General features: G+C 44.1%; 1 pseudogene; it reads right to left on the bottom strand.

The window, feature by feature from the left end:
* Nucleotides 1-16,676, bottom strand: part of LOC101631325 — a 50,646-nt pseudogene that overhangs the window by 19,060 nt on the left and 14,910 nt on the right.

The raw sequence follows: 16,676 nt of genomic DNA on the forward strand, positions 1-16,676 counted from the left end.
TGCTCCCCTCAGCAGTGTACTTCACCTATCAGCCTGTTCTGCTCCCCGCTCTGTCTCTGGTGAATCCTCTCACCCTCTGCATCTCTGGCCTGTACCCCAGTTCTGTATGAATAAATAAATAAGTCTTAAAAAAAATTTTCCAAAGAGGGTCATTTTACAACATATACAACCGACACTCAGATCCATCAAGAACATCAATATCAAACAAACAAAAAAGTCTGAGAAACTATGCCTGTAAAGTGAAGTGTATGGAGATATGACAGGGAAGCTTATATGGAATTTTTTGTTTTTTTAAAAAAGATCTATTTATTTATGCACACAAGAACTGTGGAACAGACCAGAGGTGGGGGGTGGGTGAGAGGATTCACCAGAGACAGAGTGGGGAGCAGAACAAGCAGGCTGACTGAACAACACTACAGAGGAAGAGCAGCAGTGGAGTCAGGAGAGGTCTGCCGCGCCATGTGGGTCACCTCCCTGTCGGGGAATCGAACTAGAGCCGCAGTGGCTGTGGATAGCTTCATAGTGCTGTGCTTTAACCTGTTGCGCCACCAGGTGGGCCCTTATGTGGAATCTTGATGAGATCCTGGAAGAGAAGAACCTTAGACAAAAGAGAAATGTGAATACAGTACAGACCTGAGTTCATAATATTGCAGGAACAGAAAACAAATAAGCCATAGGAGTGTGAGCTATTATTAGCAGAGAAACTCAGATGAGGCATGTGGAAACCCCCTATAGTACTTTCTCAATTTCCTGTAAATTTAAAACTGTTGTACAAAGTAAAGACTATTAAAAATGTGTAGGTAAGAGAAAAATGAGACATTAAAAACAACATGAGACTTTAAAGCCTCTAGATCATGGCTGGCAATCTTTGTAAGAAGCAGTTAGTAACTATTTTAGTCATTAATTTGTGGCTGTTGCGGTCTTTGCTGCAGCCACCTGCTCTAAGTTGGAAGGCAGCAGAGGCGACATGGAGCAGGTGAGGGCGACTGTGTTGCAATAAGTGTTTTCTTGGCAATTCAAATCAAGGCTGACCCCCCCAGCTGTAATTTTTCAGCCCTGTTTTAGTTTATATTCGCAGAAGTTAATTGCTGGACTGCAGGAGTGCAAATGCACAATTTTGGAAAATGTCAAATTGTTTTCCCAAGAGATTCCATCACATAAAACACTCATCAAAAACATTTTCACCTACCGGGTCTGTTAATTGTATGCTTTTTAGAACTTAGTCTTTTTCTGAATGGATGTATTACTGGGCTCTTATTTTTTTAATTAAATTTTTGTTTGCATTTTCTTTTCGCTCTCTTTTTTTTTTAAAGTTTTATTTATTGATGCATACATAAAGAACTGGTGTACTGGTGCAATGAAAGGATTCGCCAGAGACAGAGTGGGGGGCAGAACAGCAAATTGATGAAGTACACTGCTGAGGGGAGCAGCGGCCAAGACATGTGTGTCACCTCAGGGCCGGGGATCGAATTCGCGCTGAGGCGGCCAGTTCACAGTGCTATGCTTTAGCCCGCTGCAGCACCAGGGAGGGCTCACATTTCCTTTTATTCTGATAGACTCATTTATTGTGCTCTCTCTTCTGAGAAATACCTGTTCTCAGCTTTTGCTCGTTTCCTTTTGTGTGACCTAGTTTTTTCCTGTGCTAGCAGGATTTCTTTGGATAATCAGTTTTATCAGTTACAGGTATTGCAAGTATCTTCTCCCCATTTGTGGCTTTTTTTTTTTTTTTTTTTTTTACTTTCTCCTTGGTGTCTTTGGATGAACAGCTCCTAATTTTCATGCAGTCAGGATCCCTTTTTATAACTAGTGTATTTTTCTTTTTTTTTTAATTTATTTATTTGTGCATACAGAACTGGGGTACAGGCCAGAGGTGCAGGAGTGATGAGAGGAACACCAGAGACAGAGCGGGGAGCAGAACAGGCAGATGGATGAAGTACACTGCTGAGGGGAGCAGCAGGTGTGTGTGGCACGTGTGCTGTGCCACGTGGTTCACTTCCCTGGCCAGGGATCGAACTTGTGCCCAAGAGGCTAAAAGCTAGGCTAGCTCCGTAGTGCTGTGCTTTAACTCGCTGCGCCACCAGGAAGGGCCCAATGTTTCTTCTTTCTTGTTGAAGAACTCCTTTCATACTATAAGTCAGGAGGATACTGCCTCTACTATCTTTGTAGATGGCAATATATTTTCTTTTCCTTCATTCTTTCCCCGTTCTCCCTTTTCCTAACTTTATATAGATAAACCCTTTTCATTTATCTTTATGTATATGCTTTTAGGCCATGCCCTGAATGTTTAAGAACACAAGTGAGGATCCACCAATCCAATTAACTCCTTTCCTCCAGGTTTGCCCTGTTTCACATCTGGAATTTACACAAGGCACAGAATATATAGGAGAGGAAAGTCCACAGTTCTGTTTTCCCCTTCTTTGGATCACTCTTTTGTATGCAGATAAATCTAGTTTCTCCCTTATCTTATTTCTAGATCATCTATATTTTTACAGTTTTAAAATAAGCCTTGATATCAAATTTCCCTAATCTATTCTTTTTGGAGAAGTAGCTTGACTATTTTTATCCCACTGGGCTCCATATGTTTAAAGATATCATTTTATCAAGTTTTATGAAAAAGTCCTTGTGGGAATATCAGGATTGCCTTGAAACCATTGGTTGGTTTGGAGATAATTGACAAGTTCAAAATACTGAGTCACCCCACATATGAACTTAAGACTCCTAGTAGTTTTGTTTACACTCGAGGGGACTGAACTTCAAAAAGACAAAGTCACTTTTCCCAGGTCACTCAGCCAGCTCATGGAAAGGCCACCAGTTCACTCACAAGTCCTGTTCTCTGCTGCTGGGTTGCACCACTAGTCTGTTCTGATGAGGACTCTTTCCTGGACAATTGTTCCTTGCAGAAAGTGCTTTGATTTTCTTTGTTGTTAGGTCCTCAGGCATGAGCCCCACAAGGGGAGTGTCATGATTCCCTGACCAGCCACCAAAATGAACACATTAGCACTTCTCAGGAGAGGGGAGCCCCCATTCTCAGTCATATGGGAAGGTCAAATGGAGGAGCTCCATGGCCTGCTTCTCCCATGATACATCTTGGGATATCTCCAATATTCACGCCCCTTCATAAATCTGTGTGAGAAGTAACAACAGAAATGGAAGAGGTGGTGTGTGTGTGTGTGTGTGTGTGTGTGTGTTAGAATTGGCTTAGCCTGGATAAGTCATACTCTTCATGTGAGGCTCTCACCTAGGAAGCTTTGAGCATGAGTCTCAATCTGCCATTTTCTAGCCTGTGAACTTGGGAAAGTCACTTGACTTTTCTGAGTCAGAAATGTCTCATTTCTTTTCTTTTTTTTTTTATTTATGCATACAGAACTGGAGTACAGGCCAGAGGTGCAGGGGTGGTGAGAGGCTTCACCAGAGACAGAGTGGGAACAGAACAGGCAGATCGACGAAGTACACTGCTGAGGGGAGCAGCGGGCAGGTCAGGAGAGGTCTGCTGCCCCATGTGGTCACCTCTGGGGCCAGGGAATCCAACTTGCACTGAGGCAGCCACTGCCAGCTTTGCAGTGCTGTGCTCCAATCCTCTGCTTGACCAGGGAGGGCCCAATGTCTTATTTCTAAAGAGGAATATTCACTACTTTTCTCAGAAAGGTCACTGAGGGGATTTCATTAATGCACACACCAGACACAGCCCAGGGTCCAGTGTCTTTCTAGTGAGGCTATGATTAGGTCTGTGGGCTCTGAGATTTATCCCTCTTCAGGTGCTGGGGTGCTGGGACTCAGCCAAACCTACATTCCTATGTTTACTGTAGCACTATTTACCCTTTAAAACCTACATTCCTATGTTTATTGTAGCACTATTTACAATATCCGAGATATGGAAACAGTCTAAATGCCCTAAAAGAAATGCTTGGATCAAGAAGATGTGGTATATATACACAATGGAGTACTACTCAGCAATCAAAAAGATAAACTCATGCCATTTGCTGCAACATGGATGGAGCTGGAAGAGATTATGCTAGGTGAAGTAAGTCAGAAGGAAAAAGATCGATATTGAATAGCAAAACCAACAAAGGGTTAAGAAAAAGACAATTTTCAAGCTGACCATGGATCTGTAGCATCCAGCAAGAATTGAGGAGAGAGAGAGAGAGGTCAAAACAGGGAGCGAAGAGCACAAGGGACTGGTCACTGACCACAGTCCCTATGGTGGTGGGAGAACTATGGGGAGTACACCAGAGGGTAAAAATCAAATACTGTCAGAACATTAACAGTGATGTAAGAAAATACATAAAAAGGCCCTCCCTGGTAGCGCAGCAGGTTAAAGCACAGCATAAGAAGCTTAAGCCACTTCCGCATGAGTTTGATCCCCGCCTGCCCCTGAGGAGACCACACAGCGTGGCAGACCTGCCTGACCCGCCCGCTGCTCCCCTCAGCAGTGTACTTCGTGGATCTGCCTGTTCTGCTCCCCACTCTGTCTCTGGTGAAGCCTCTCATCCTCCGCATCTCTGGCCTGTACCCCAGCTCTATATGAATAAATAAATAAACCTTAAAAAAAAAAGAAAATACATAAAAATTATTTTAAAATGCAGATGGATGATAAATAGGGTGCCCAACTACAGTAAGCTGAGTTGGCAAATCCAGAGTGACAAGATGGCAGCAGGAAGGGCCCTCACCTGAGTGCTGCAGATGAATAATAGCTCCTTGTTCCCCTGTAGCACCAGATTTTGCATAAAAGTACTTTTTTAAAACATCTCTCAGACAGGGAGGTTGCATTCAGGTCTTCTTAAGGCTCTAGGAGCCCCGGAGGCAGTGGTTGGGAAACCCGATCTGCTGAACAGATAAGAAATGATTATAATTAGCACATTCAAAGTGAACACATGGGATTGCACATACAGTAATTTTCCAAACCATCTAGGCAATTCTCAAGCAAGTCTTCACTCAAAAGGAGACTCATCACAAACATTATATGCACAACCAATTTTCTTGGTTTCATAGAGAAAAGATAAAAATTCCAACCCAACTTGTCTGAGTCAGCAGTTTGCTTCTTATACTTATTTATTTTTTTTAAGATTTATTTATTTATGCATACAAAACTGGGGTGCAAGCCAAAGGTGCAAGGGTGGTGAGATAATTCACCAGAAACAGAGTGGGGAGCAGAACAGGCAGATTGTCGAAGTACACTGCTGAGGGTATCAGCGGACGGGTCAGGAGAGGTCTGCCGCGCCATGTGGTCACCTCTGGGGCAGGTGGGGATCGAACTCATGCAGAAGTGGCTTTAGCTTCTTAGCACTGTGCTTTAACCCACTGTGCCACCAGGAAAGGCCCTGCTTCCTGTATTTTCTTTGCAAAGTTTGGAATTAATGCCTTTCAGTACATCTGTAATTTACACCAAGAACAGAATATGTGGACGAGGAGAGGAGACAATATTATTTTCCTCCTTGGATAACCAGTATCTCTGGTCCTGATGCCTCCACTTCCAGATGCAGGTAGGTGGCTATGTGCCCAGTCTCAGATCAAGGAATAGAAATGAATAGGCATTTAATAACTTTCTAGGTAAGTTTTTACAATTTTTTTTTAACCGGGGTATACCTTAGTAAAGTTTACAAATCTGAAGTCTCTAGTTACTAGACATTTACAAATGTGTACATGTAGGCAACCACTACCAATTTCTGGTTATTCCACATTTTCAATTCCCAGAAGGCTCCCTTGTGCCCCTCCCAGCCACCCCACTTCCCACAGTTTCCTGCTGTGGGAAATTTCTGACTGAAATTGCCATTGATTAGTTTTGCCTGTTTCCGAAGCTCTGCTAAATGGAATTATATCACATCCTTCTTTTCAGGTGGCTTCTGTAGCTCAGTGTCACTTCGGTGAGATTATCTGAGATATTGCACTCCACTCTAGTTTGCTTTCTTCAGTTGCTATGTAATAACACATTGTATTCATGCCACAAATCATCCTTTCATTATTGATGGGGATTTTGCTTCCTTTCAGTTGAGGCTGTGATGAATAAGACTGCTATGAACATCATTGATAGGTCTTTTCGGAAACATGTGCACACCTCTTTATGTGGGCTTACCCCAGGGATGCAATTTCTGGATAGTGACAGTCACTGAGTTTCGTCCTCTTTAAAAAATCTACTCAGGCCCTCCCTGGTGGCGCAGCGGGTTAAAGCACAGCACTGGGAAGCTAAAGCCACTTCCGCATGAGTTCCATCCCTGCCTGCCCCAGAGGTGAGCACAGGGCGCGGCAGACCTCTCCTGACCCGTCTGCTGCTCCCCTCAGCAGTGTACTTTTTTGATCTGACTGTTCTGCTCCCCACTTTGTCTCTGGTGAATCCTCTCACCACCACTGCACCTCTGGCCTGTACCCAGTTCTGTGTGCATAAATAAATAAATATTAGGGAAAAAAATCAACTCAGGGCCCCCTGTGGTGCAAGGGTTGAAATGGCTATCCACAGCCACTACAGCATGAGTCGATCCCAGGCCAGGGAACTGACCCACATGGTGCAGCAGACTTTTCCTGTCTTGCCCACTGCTCTCCTCAGCAGTGGGCCGATTTTGTCCCCCAATCTGTCTCTGGTGAATCTTCTCACCTCCTGCACCTCTGATCTGCACCTCAGTTATTGTATACATAAAAAAAATAGATCTTAATAATTTTCTCAACTGTCTTAAGTATAACTGACATACAGTCAAGTCTACCCACCCATTGTAACAATAATACAATGTGTTATGTGTGTGTTATATGTGTTACACTGGTGTGTGACGACTGTATACAAGATATAAAGCCATCCCATTACCTCCATGGGCTCCCCATCTCTCAGCCACAGTCCTGATCACTTCCTCCCGTGATTGTCACTGTTATTGTGCCTTTCTTAGAACTTTATATAAATGGAAATACACATTCCAATGCCTTTTGTGCCTTATTCGGTTCACTCATCATGCTTATTTTAAGGCTCATCTGTGTTCCTGCATATGCCTGTAGTTCGATTATTTACACTGAAGGGTGATAATTTCTTTGATATACTACTTTTTCTTTTTTTGCTGTTTACCAGTTGATGGACATTTGGAGTGTTTTTTCCATGTAGGGCTCTTGTTAATAAAGCTGTTATCAATATTAGCTGCAGTTCTTTGCATAGTCATATGCTTTCATTTCTCCTGGGTAAATACCTAGAAGTGGGATTATGAAGTCACATGTAAGTATCTGTTTAACTTTACAAGTATTGAGCTATTTTTCCTTCGTGGAGCAAATAGGAGTTCTACTTCTTCCTCACCTATGCTCAGGCTTACTAATTTTGACCAATTGTAGAAAAGTGTAATGGCATCTCATTCTGGCGTTAGTTAACTTGTTTTGCATCTATTGGCCTTTGACTATCTACTTTGAGTAAATACTGCGAATATCAAAAAGTGGGTTGTCTTCTCATTAAGGTTTAAGAATTCTTTACATATTCAGCATGTCAGTCTTCTATCAGATAGATATTTGGAGAGTACTTTTCCCCAGCCTGTGGTTTGTCTTTTAATTGTATTAATAGTCTTTTGAAGAACACACATTTTAAATAAAAAGATTTATTTATTTATGCATACAGCACTGGGGTACAGGCCACAGGTGCAGGGTCAGTGAGAAGATTCACCAGAGACAGAGTGGGGAGCAGAACATGCTGACTGATGAAGTACACTTCTGAGGGGAGGAGCTGGTGGGTCAGGAGAGGTCTGCTGTACCATGTGGATCACCTCCAGGGCGGGGATAGAACTCATGCTGAAGTGACTTTAACTTCTTAGTGCTGCGCTTTAACCCACTGCGCCACCAAGGAGGGATTGAACAACGCACATTTTTATGTTATCAAATCCAATCTTTTTTCTTTTCATGTTCATGTATTTTTTGTGTTATATCTAAGAAATTCTTGCCTGACCTGAGACCACAAATTTTGTCTTAGATTTCTTTCTATAATGTTTTATAATTTTAGCTATTCCATTTAGGTGTTACAAGATTCATTAAAAGTTAAATCTTGGGCCCTCCCTGGTGGCGCAGCGGGTTAAAAGCACCGCACTAAGAAGCTTAATCCGTGCCTGCCCCGGAGGAGACCACATGGCGTGGCAGACCTCTCCTGACCCACCCGCTGCTCTCCTCAGCAGTGTACTTTGTCAATCTGCCTGTTCTTCTCCCCGCTCTGTCTATGGTGAAGCCTCTCACCCTCCACATCTCTGGCCTGTACCCCGGTTCTGTATAAATAAATAAATCTTAAAAAAAAAAGTTAAATCTTGTTTATAGTATCAGGTAGAAGTCAAATAATTTTTTTTTTAATTTTATAACAGTTTATTTTACATTTTTACATTCCCCCCCCCCAATTTCAATTGTAGTCCCCGCGGGTTTCCCATCACCAAGTCACCCGTGTGCCATCACCATAATCCCGTGCACTTCCCTCCAGAAGTCAAAGAATATTTTTATTGCATAGGAGTTACAGTAGCTTAGACCAAGTCTATCCTTTTCCATTGAATTACCTTGGTGTTTTTGTCAAAAAATTATATATATGTAAGATGGGATTGTTGTGAGGATTAAAAGGGACTTTGGAAGCACCAAGTTTAATAGCTGCCATGTGGTAACTGCATATAGTAAGTATCTCACATGCACAGTGATTTATAATTTGTAATTATTCTAGTTAACTTTTCCGTAAAGTGGGTGTTACACTAGACATTTTGCAGGTCTCTCCTGAGGATTTAGTAAGGAGGAACGTCAGTGAAACTTAGAGTGTCTGCATGTGCTAGATTCTCCATAAACAGCGGCCTTCTTCTCTGTGCCTGCAAGGAGAGACTTTATGAACAAGAGCTGTGATCTTGTGTACAATGAATGATACATGAAGAGATTCATACAATGAATAATACATAAGAAGACTTTATGAAACTGCCCATGCTAATATCCTATATGAAATGACAGAGTAATTATTTTCTACCTTTCAAATTGGGTGAGATTTAAAAAAAAAAATGAAATCCATTGTTGCTGAGCATGAGCAGAAATGAGCATTCTCATATAGTGGTGATAATTCTGCAAATTATACCATCTTCCTGCCGGGCAATGTGGCAGTATAAATCAAATTCTGCTAAAACATGCACATATTTCTGACCCAGCAATTTAACTTTGAGGAATTTTGGCCCCTCCCCCCTCATAAGATAGTGTGTTGAGTACTGTGTGCAACAATTATTGCTATAATAACCTAAATGATAGAAAAAACTCCTAACTAGCTAAATAGGTAAATAACTAATATTATGTTCATGCAATAATACACTATAGACTCCCCTTAATTTTTTCATTCAGCAAATATTTGTGTTTGGACACTGGGCTGAGCACTGTTATGGCGAAGAACAAGACACAATCTCGGTCTTCATATGATTTCCAGTTAAGGAGGGAAGCAGAAAACCTCAGTGCAGGGGTAAAGGGGTGGGGAAGGTAGGAGGCCAGAGGAACATCAATGGGGTGCCCCATCAGACTTAATCTGCAGATGCTGTTGAGGTAGAGCCAGCGCTCCCACAGTGAGTGATATCTTAGTTGAGACATAAAGAATGAGTAGGGGTTAAACAGGGACAGATGTGGGGGTGCAGAAGGGGGTGAAAGAAGGTTCTAGGCAAAGGAAACCATATTACCACAAGCCCCAGAAGGCTATTGAGTTCTTAAGCAGAGTTTTGTGTGATCAAACACACACATCGGATGGCTTCTGCTCCAGCATGAGAGTGGTCTGGGGGAAGGCCATGTTGGACAGTAAGAAGACCAATGAGAGGCTGTTGGAATATTTCAGAAATAGTGATGACTGAATGTAGAGGGAAGGGTGTTTGGAAAATGCTGGAAAGAAGAAGGGCTCAAGAGATATTTAAAAAGAATAGTGACTGAGTGGTTGATATGGGCAGTGAAGAGGGGAAAAAAGGGGGCACCAACCATCAGTGAAGTCTCTGGCTTGACCACCTAGGCCAAGAGTAACCCTCTCAGGAGATGGGGAACATTTGGCGCAAGAGGAGGAAGAAGCTGTTGAGTTCTGCCTGAGTTACATTCACTCTTGTGTTCCCCTAGCAGTAGACAGTTTGGGATTTGAGTTTTTAGCTCAGGAGAGAGATCAAAACCAAAAATTAAAAGTCAAGGGTGAAGGCCCTCCCTGGTGGCACAGCGGGTAAACACAGCACTAAGAAGCTAAGGCCACTTCACCTCCCCACCCTGAAGGTGATACACATGGTGCTGGATCTCCTGATCTGCCGGCTGCTCCCCTCAGCTGTGTACTTCACCCATCTGCCTGTTCTGCTCCCCACTCTGTCTCCGGTGAAGCGTTTCACCACTCTGGCACTTCTGGCCTGTACCCCAGTTCTGTGTGCATAAATAAACAGATATTTAAAAAAAGAAAAAAAGCCAAGGGTGACTCATCTCACCTAGAGATGGCTATTGGATACCAGGCAGTAGGTGACAGACAACTCCCAAGCCAGTATTTATTAAAATGTAGAGTCTAATCCACTGATGGATTATAAAATCAAATTCATGGGATACATTCAACTCTAAAATGAAAGAAACAAGAGAGAATTGAAAATTTTAGGGTGTACTCACAAGTGAAGGTAAGACTTGTTTCATGAAACTTTTATTTTTATTTATTTATTTAAAAATATGTTTTTTTTCTGTAGAACTGGGGTGTAGGCTAAAGATAATGGGGGTGAGAGGATTCACCAGAGACAGTGGGGAGCAGCACAGGCAGATTTACTGAAATGTATTAGTAAGGGGAGCAATGGGAGAGAAGAGAGTTCTGCTGTGTCATTTTGGGTTAGTTCCATGGCTGGGGCTTTCAAAGTAATAGCACTGAAACTTAACCTGTAGGCCTTCACAGAGGCCCATGACATTTTTGTTTTAGATGCATACAAATAAAACTCTGCCATAGTGTGTTAAGTAGATCCAAAAATACTGAAAACTCAATGACATCACATGTGGGGTCACCAAGTTGGGAGGTTAAGAAAATGATTGAGCCTGTACAGCAGGCTGGAGTGGACCCTCCCACACAAGATCCAAGCGTACCCAGTGTCTAGACACTGCATGTATATCAATCAGAATCTGTCTCCCTAAAAGTTTACAGCAGGGAGTTTCAACTAAAAAAAAGTTAACAGTTGAGTCTCCAACTGAAGTCATCAACTAGTAAACAGATATAAACATATAAGAGACTCCTGGAAACTGGATTTCACATGGATGAATTTTTTTCCCTCAATCCTGTTGAGGTTTTGTTTTTTAAGACAGAGGAAGTAAGGTTGGCACTGACAGGAGTTTCTTGTCCTTGTACTCAGGAAGCATTATTCTTATGCTAGATGTTTCCTTTGATGTCAAGTTTCTGAAACTAACTCAGAGTACCATTATTTTTGACAATATAAGTCAATTAAGGCGATATATATTACTGGGTTTTCAGAACCCATATTGGCAAACCTCACCTGACATGTTAGGAAGCCTGGAGAGAAAGTTTGAAGGGCACAGAAACTGTATATTATCTACAAATACTTGGTGGCCTTGCTTATATGAACAGCCATGGGACTGACCATTTTAAACCAGAACATAAAGCCAAGGAAAATTCGGGTTCCTGGGGCTCTACTGCTTGTATCTACTGGTTGTATCCTTGTTCTTCGGGATTCAGTATAAGATTTGGGAATATCCCACATAGCTCCTGTGGCAATTACATTACAGACAACAGGAGTCCCAGAAGACCAATGCTTGATCCCTATTCCATCACTGGCTCAACCCTTTCCGAGCAAATATGAAATGGCAATGACACACCTTATTCAAAGTGCTGTTGGAACAGTATGATATTGTGTCTATGTTCATTAAATCTTAATTCTCACTGAGGAAGCTCTGGTTGTCCAAGACTGGCAGTGATGGAGAACATCCCTGCAGGCCTGAAAGGCTGGGCCTGCCTCCCAACTCTTGGCTTCTGGGAACTGCCCAGTCTTTACCTGTAGGTCTGCTAGACTTCAGCTCCCTGTTGAAGCAGGTAATAGCCACTAGTGCTATTACCTGCAGTTCTGCATTACTGTAAAACATCAGAACACCCAGTCAATCAATGACAGGAGCCCAACACCACAACCTGCCTTTTAAATCAATCAAGAGCAGAAAGCTGGATCACCCTGAGAGGGCAATGCATTGCGGGGTTTGACTGGGGGTGCCCAGAGGTACATTGCCTGATGTATGACAAAGGACTCCAGAAGCTGATCAGTGGAACGTCTTGTTGTTAAGACTGGAACCATGGCCGGGGCCTGGGGTATGGTTTTGATTACAACACTTGGAAGTCAAGCAGGTAAGAATTATCTGGTCAGCAGACTCATGTCCCCCTGAAGCCCTAGATGACATAAGCCCTAGATGATATTCTTTAGCTTTACCCATTTTTTTCTCTTTGCCCTCCTACCCCATGTAACTGATGCTGTGTGATGATTCTATCAATAAAAAGACCAAGATCTTGCTTGCTCTGCAGCACCCTACACCATGCATCCTGCTCCGTGACTCCCTTTTATCAGTGTGGTGTCACTGATGCGACATCTACGGTCACTTGTTCCTAAACCATAGTGTGCAAGTGATCTCTGGAAATGAGACTGATAATTCAGCCTCTGCAATAGAGTCCAGATAACTGAGTCACACCTATTAAAACCCAGCTGACCTGCTGTCTCTCAGTGATTGAAGACTGTTGCGGAGGCTTCCAGGGCTGACAGCCCTTTGAGGCTCTGGCTGGAGCCTCTCCTCTGAGTTCCTTTATTCAAGGTGAGCGATAAAGGAAAGGACTTATGAACACAGAGGGGCAGAAGGATAAGCAGCTTACTCTCCAGCCCAAGGACCAAGGAAGCCCCGGTCCAGCCCCCCTCACACATATGCAACTAGAATCTCCATAAACCTCGGAGCAGTGGCCCTCAGGCCCTGCGGGAAGTAGAGAGATGACGCTGTCTTTCTCTAGTTCAGCTCTGCCAGGGGCCCCACTGGATGCTGCTTCTCTGGGACAAGGCAGGTGTTATAGAAAGAAAAAGTTTCCACCAGTCGTTCCAGCCGCGTCCTCTGCAGGCCTTCATCTGGGCCACCAGTTCTGCAGGGGCAGCTATGGAATTTTTTTAAAAGATTTATTTATGCATACAGAACTGAGGTACAGGCCAGAGGTGCTGTGGCAGTGAGAGGATTCACCAGAGGCAATGCAGAGCAGATGAGGCAGACTGACAAAGTACACTGCTGAGGGGAGCAGCGGGCGAGTCAGGAGAGGTCTGATGTGCTTTGTGAATCACCTCCCTGGCTGGGGATCAAACTTGTGAACTCATGCTGAAGCAGCTGTGGCCAGCCTCATAGTACTGTGCTTTAACCCGTTGCACCGCCAGGAAGGGCCCAGCTATGGAATTTCTATACTGGGGGGGCTAGTAAGGAACTGTGGGTCTAAACCTTGTCCTAGCAAAATGCTGCTTTCCCCTAAACTGCACATTATTGATCCATACAGATGCTATTTTCTACAGATTTGTTTTTCACATTTGAAGAAGGTGGAGAAAACAATTGTAAAGATAACACAATAGCTTATTGTCATAACAATTACCAAATTAACATTTTCTCTCATTCCCTCCTGAATCCAAAAGGACTCTGAACAGCTGGGTTGGCAGTCAGGCACTTCCTAAATGGGTGTGAGGCCACTGGGTCTGTATTTCCCTGCTGTGGTCTGAATGTGCAAACACTTTTATGTGCTTAACTATGGGGTGCTGCCACAGACCCCATCAGATGTGGATATCACTCAGTACTGACCTGCCCTGAAACTCCCCACATTTTGAATTTCCAAATGCATCCCAGCTTGGGACAAGGGACTATGGCCTTGAGGGAGGGAATGATTACTGGTATTGTCATTGCCATTTAGAAGTGGGGGGAGAAAGAAGGAGCTAAAGGGCCCCAGGCCCCAACCCACCTAGCACTCACCTCACCCACCTCTCCTGGGACCTGCTGGTCTTCAGACCCTACCCAGCTTCTAGTGACTTTAGCTGCTGCTGTATTTGCTTTATCTCCAGGTGGCCTTTGGGCTGCTCTCAAAGGAGAAACTCTCCACATAAACCCCAGATTATGCCTCCTTTCCCAGACCTGTGCTTTTCAGTCAGGTTGTGAAGTATATTAGGGCTCTGAGCCCCAGGCAGAGCCAGGGAAGACCCACTCTGGCTGTCAACACCCAGCAGTAGAATCAGATAACAGAGCAATTATCTCTGACACCTTCATCAGAGCCTGAAGCCAGACCTCCTGGGACCTGCAGCTACCTGTGAGCTGTCCTCCACCCCAGCCCTGACCCAACTTGCCCAGCCAGCTGAGAGGGGAAAGTGGGTGCTGGGGGTGCTCTCCTGAGGAGCCCTTGCTTGGAAGTAGACCCCAAGGGCTGTGTCATTTATGCTCCACTGTGCTCCAGCACAGCTCTTGACACTGAGTCCAGCCCCAAGCTTGTTCGCTGAGTGAATGAATAAAATCACCGACTCTCCCTGTTTCCTCTGATAACAGTATGTAAAGAAGTCAGAAGTCTCCAGTGGGTTGGTCATAGCTATGGGAGCTTGGATGTAGTGCAGAGCCCTTCAGAGTGGCAGGCCTCTCTGGTTAGACTTTATGCCACCACATGAGGGAGAGATTTTTCTTTTAAACAATAGAATAGTTTATTTTTACATCATTTTTTGTGCATTTTTTCATCTCAGTTATAATCCCCGTGGGCTTCCCATCACCAAATCACCCGTGTGCCATCACCATAGTCCAGTGCATTTCCCTCTCCCCACTGTTTTTGATCCCACTCCCCATTCCACCCCCATAAAATGTCTCTGGTATATAGCTGTTCATTATTATTATTTTTCCCCTGGTCGATTATACTCCTGCTATGAGTGAAACCATCCAGTATTTTTCCTTTTCTCTCTGGCTTATTTCACTAAGCATGATCTTTTCCAGCTCCATCCATGTTGCTGCAAAAGGCATGAGTACATCTTTTTTGGTTGCTGAGTAATATTCCATTGTGTATATGTACCACATCTTTTTAATTCACTCATCCACTTTTGGGCATTTGGGTTGATTCCATGTCTTTTCTATTATAAATAAAGCAGCAATAAACATGGGGGTGCAGGTGTCTTTTTGAATCAGTTTTTTTGTGTGTGTCTTTTGGGTAGATACCTAGGAGTGGGATTGCTGTGTCGTGGGGAAGCTCCATGTTTAGCAGTTTGAGGAACCTCGACAGAGAGATTTTTATCTCTGTTTCATACATGATGAGTTCAGGCACGCAGAAGTGGAGCATTGTTCTGAAGGTGGCCCAGCTAGTGTGTGGTTGAGTTTCCCTCAGGCTCCCCAACCCTGACTCCAAACTGAGTCCTTTTCATCCTGCTCTATAATCCCTTCCCCTCCCAGTGGGGCTAGACCAAGACCACTGCCACTGTTGGGTAGAAACCCCTGCTGGGACCTTACAGAGAGACCCCAGCAGCTTTCTTCTAGGCAAGAAGCCAACAGTTAGGAGGAGAGAAAAAGAACATTCCACTTCCTAACCCACCGCTCATTCTGCTTATCAATGCCCCTGTACCCCATCCCGAACTTCTGAATCTAGGTTTCTCTACACGATGGGGGATTTCTCCATTTCCTATGACACAGTCCTGCCTTTTGTCCACACGCCCCTGGTTCAGCGGGATACACTGAGCACCATGGCGTGTACAAGGCTGTAAAGGCTCAATTCTCCCGTACTGTTTCGGGTCAATTCCAAGAAGCTGTGTTAGTTAGCCCTTCCCACCTGCAGGGGGCGCCCCTTGAGCGCCAAGCGCTGTGTAAGCTACTCCCGTGGAGTGGAGCGCTTACAGGGAGCAGACCACCAGGCCTTGTGTCACTTTGCTTTTCATTGGTAGGAAACACCTCACTCTGTGGTCTTAGAGCAGTTGTCTTAGAGTCTCGTTGAAAGAGACTGAATCTGCTCCCAACACAGTTGTGTTTTTCGTTTGTTTTGTTTTTTTAAATAAATATATTTTAAAATATTTATTCATTCATTTATGCAAACAGAACTGGAGCACAGGCCAGAGGTGCAGGGGCACTGAGAGGATTCACCAGAGACAGCCTGGGGAGCAGAACAGGCAGATCCACAAAGTACACTGCTGAGGGGAGCAGTCTGAGAGACAGGAGAGGTCTGCCGTGCCATTTGGGTCACCTCCGGGGCGGGGATGGAACTCTCACTGAAGCGGCTGTGGCTTGCTTGCAGTGCTGCACGTTAACCCGCTGCACCACCAGGAAGGGCCAACATAAATGAGCTTTATGTTCAGCAAATTTTCCATTGGTTTGTAAGCCCCATGCTAGATGTCTACTGACGGTCACAAGTAGGGGGTTAGTTTCCTGTCTGATTAAAATGTCTTTTGAATGGCGCTGAAAGCTCCCCTCCCTGATGAGAGCTGGATCAGGAGACGAAAGCAGCCCTGGCTCTAGATTTCTGTTTGCTTATGACACGATTTCCAGAGGCTTGTGTTGCTGCCTGTTCTGTTTTGTTTGGGCATATTCTACATGTTGTGACATGCTCAGATCTTGAGGGTACATTGTGATGAGTTTGGGCAGATGTTCACACTGTATAACTCACATTCGAGTCAGCATACACAGTATCTCCGCCAGAAAGCTCCCTCACACCCACTTCACTCATATCCTTCCCGCTCCCCATCCTGCTCGGAGGCAACCGCTGTTAC

The sequence above is a fragment of the Condylura cristata genome, unplaced genomic scaffold (assembly GCF_000260355.1).
Source record: "Condylura cristata isolate star-nosed mole 26May11 unplaced genomic scaffold, ConCri1.0 scaffold00002, whole genome shotgun sequence".
Taxonomy (NCBI): Eukaryota; Metazoa; Chordata; class Mammalia; order Eulipotyphla; family Talpidae; genus Condylura; species Condylura cristata.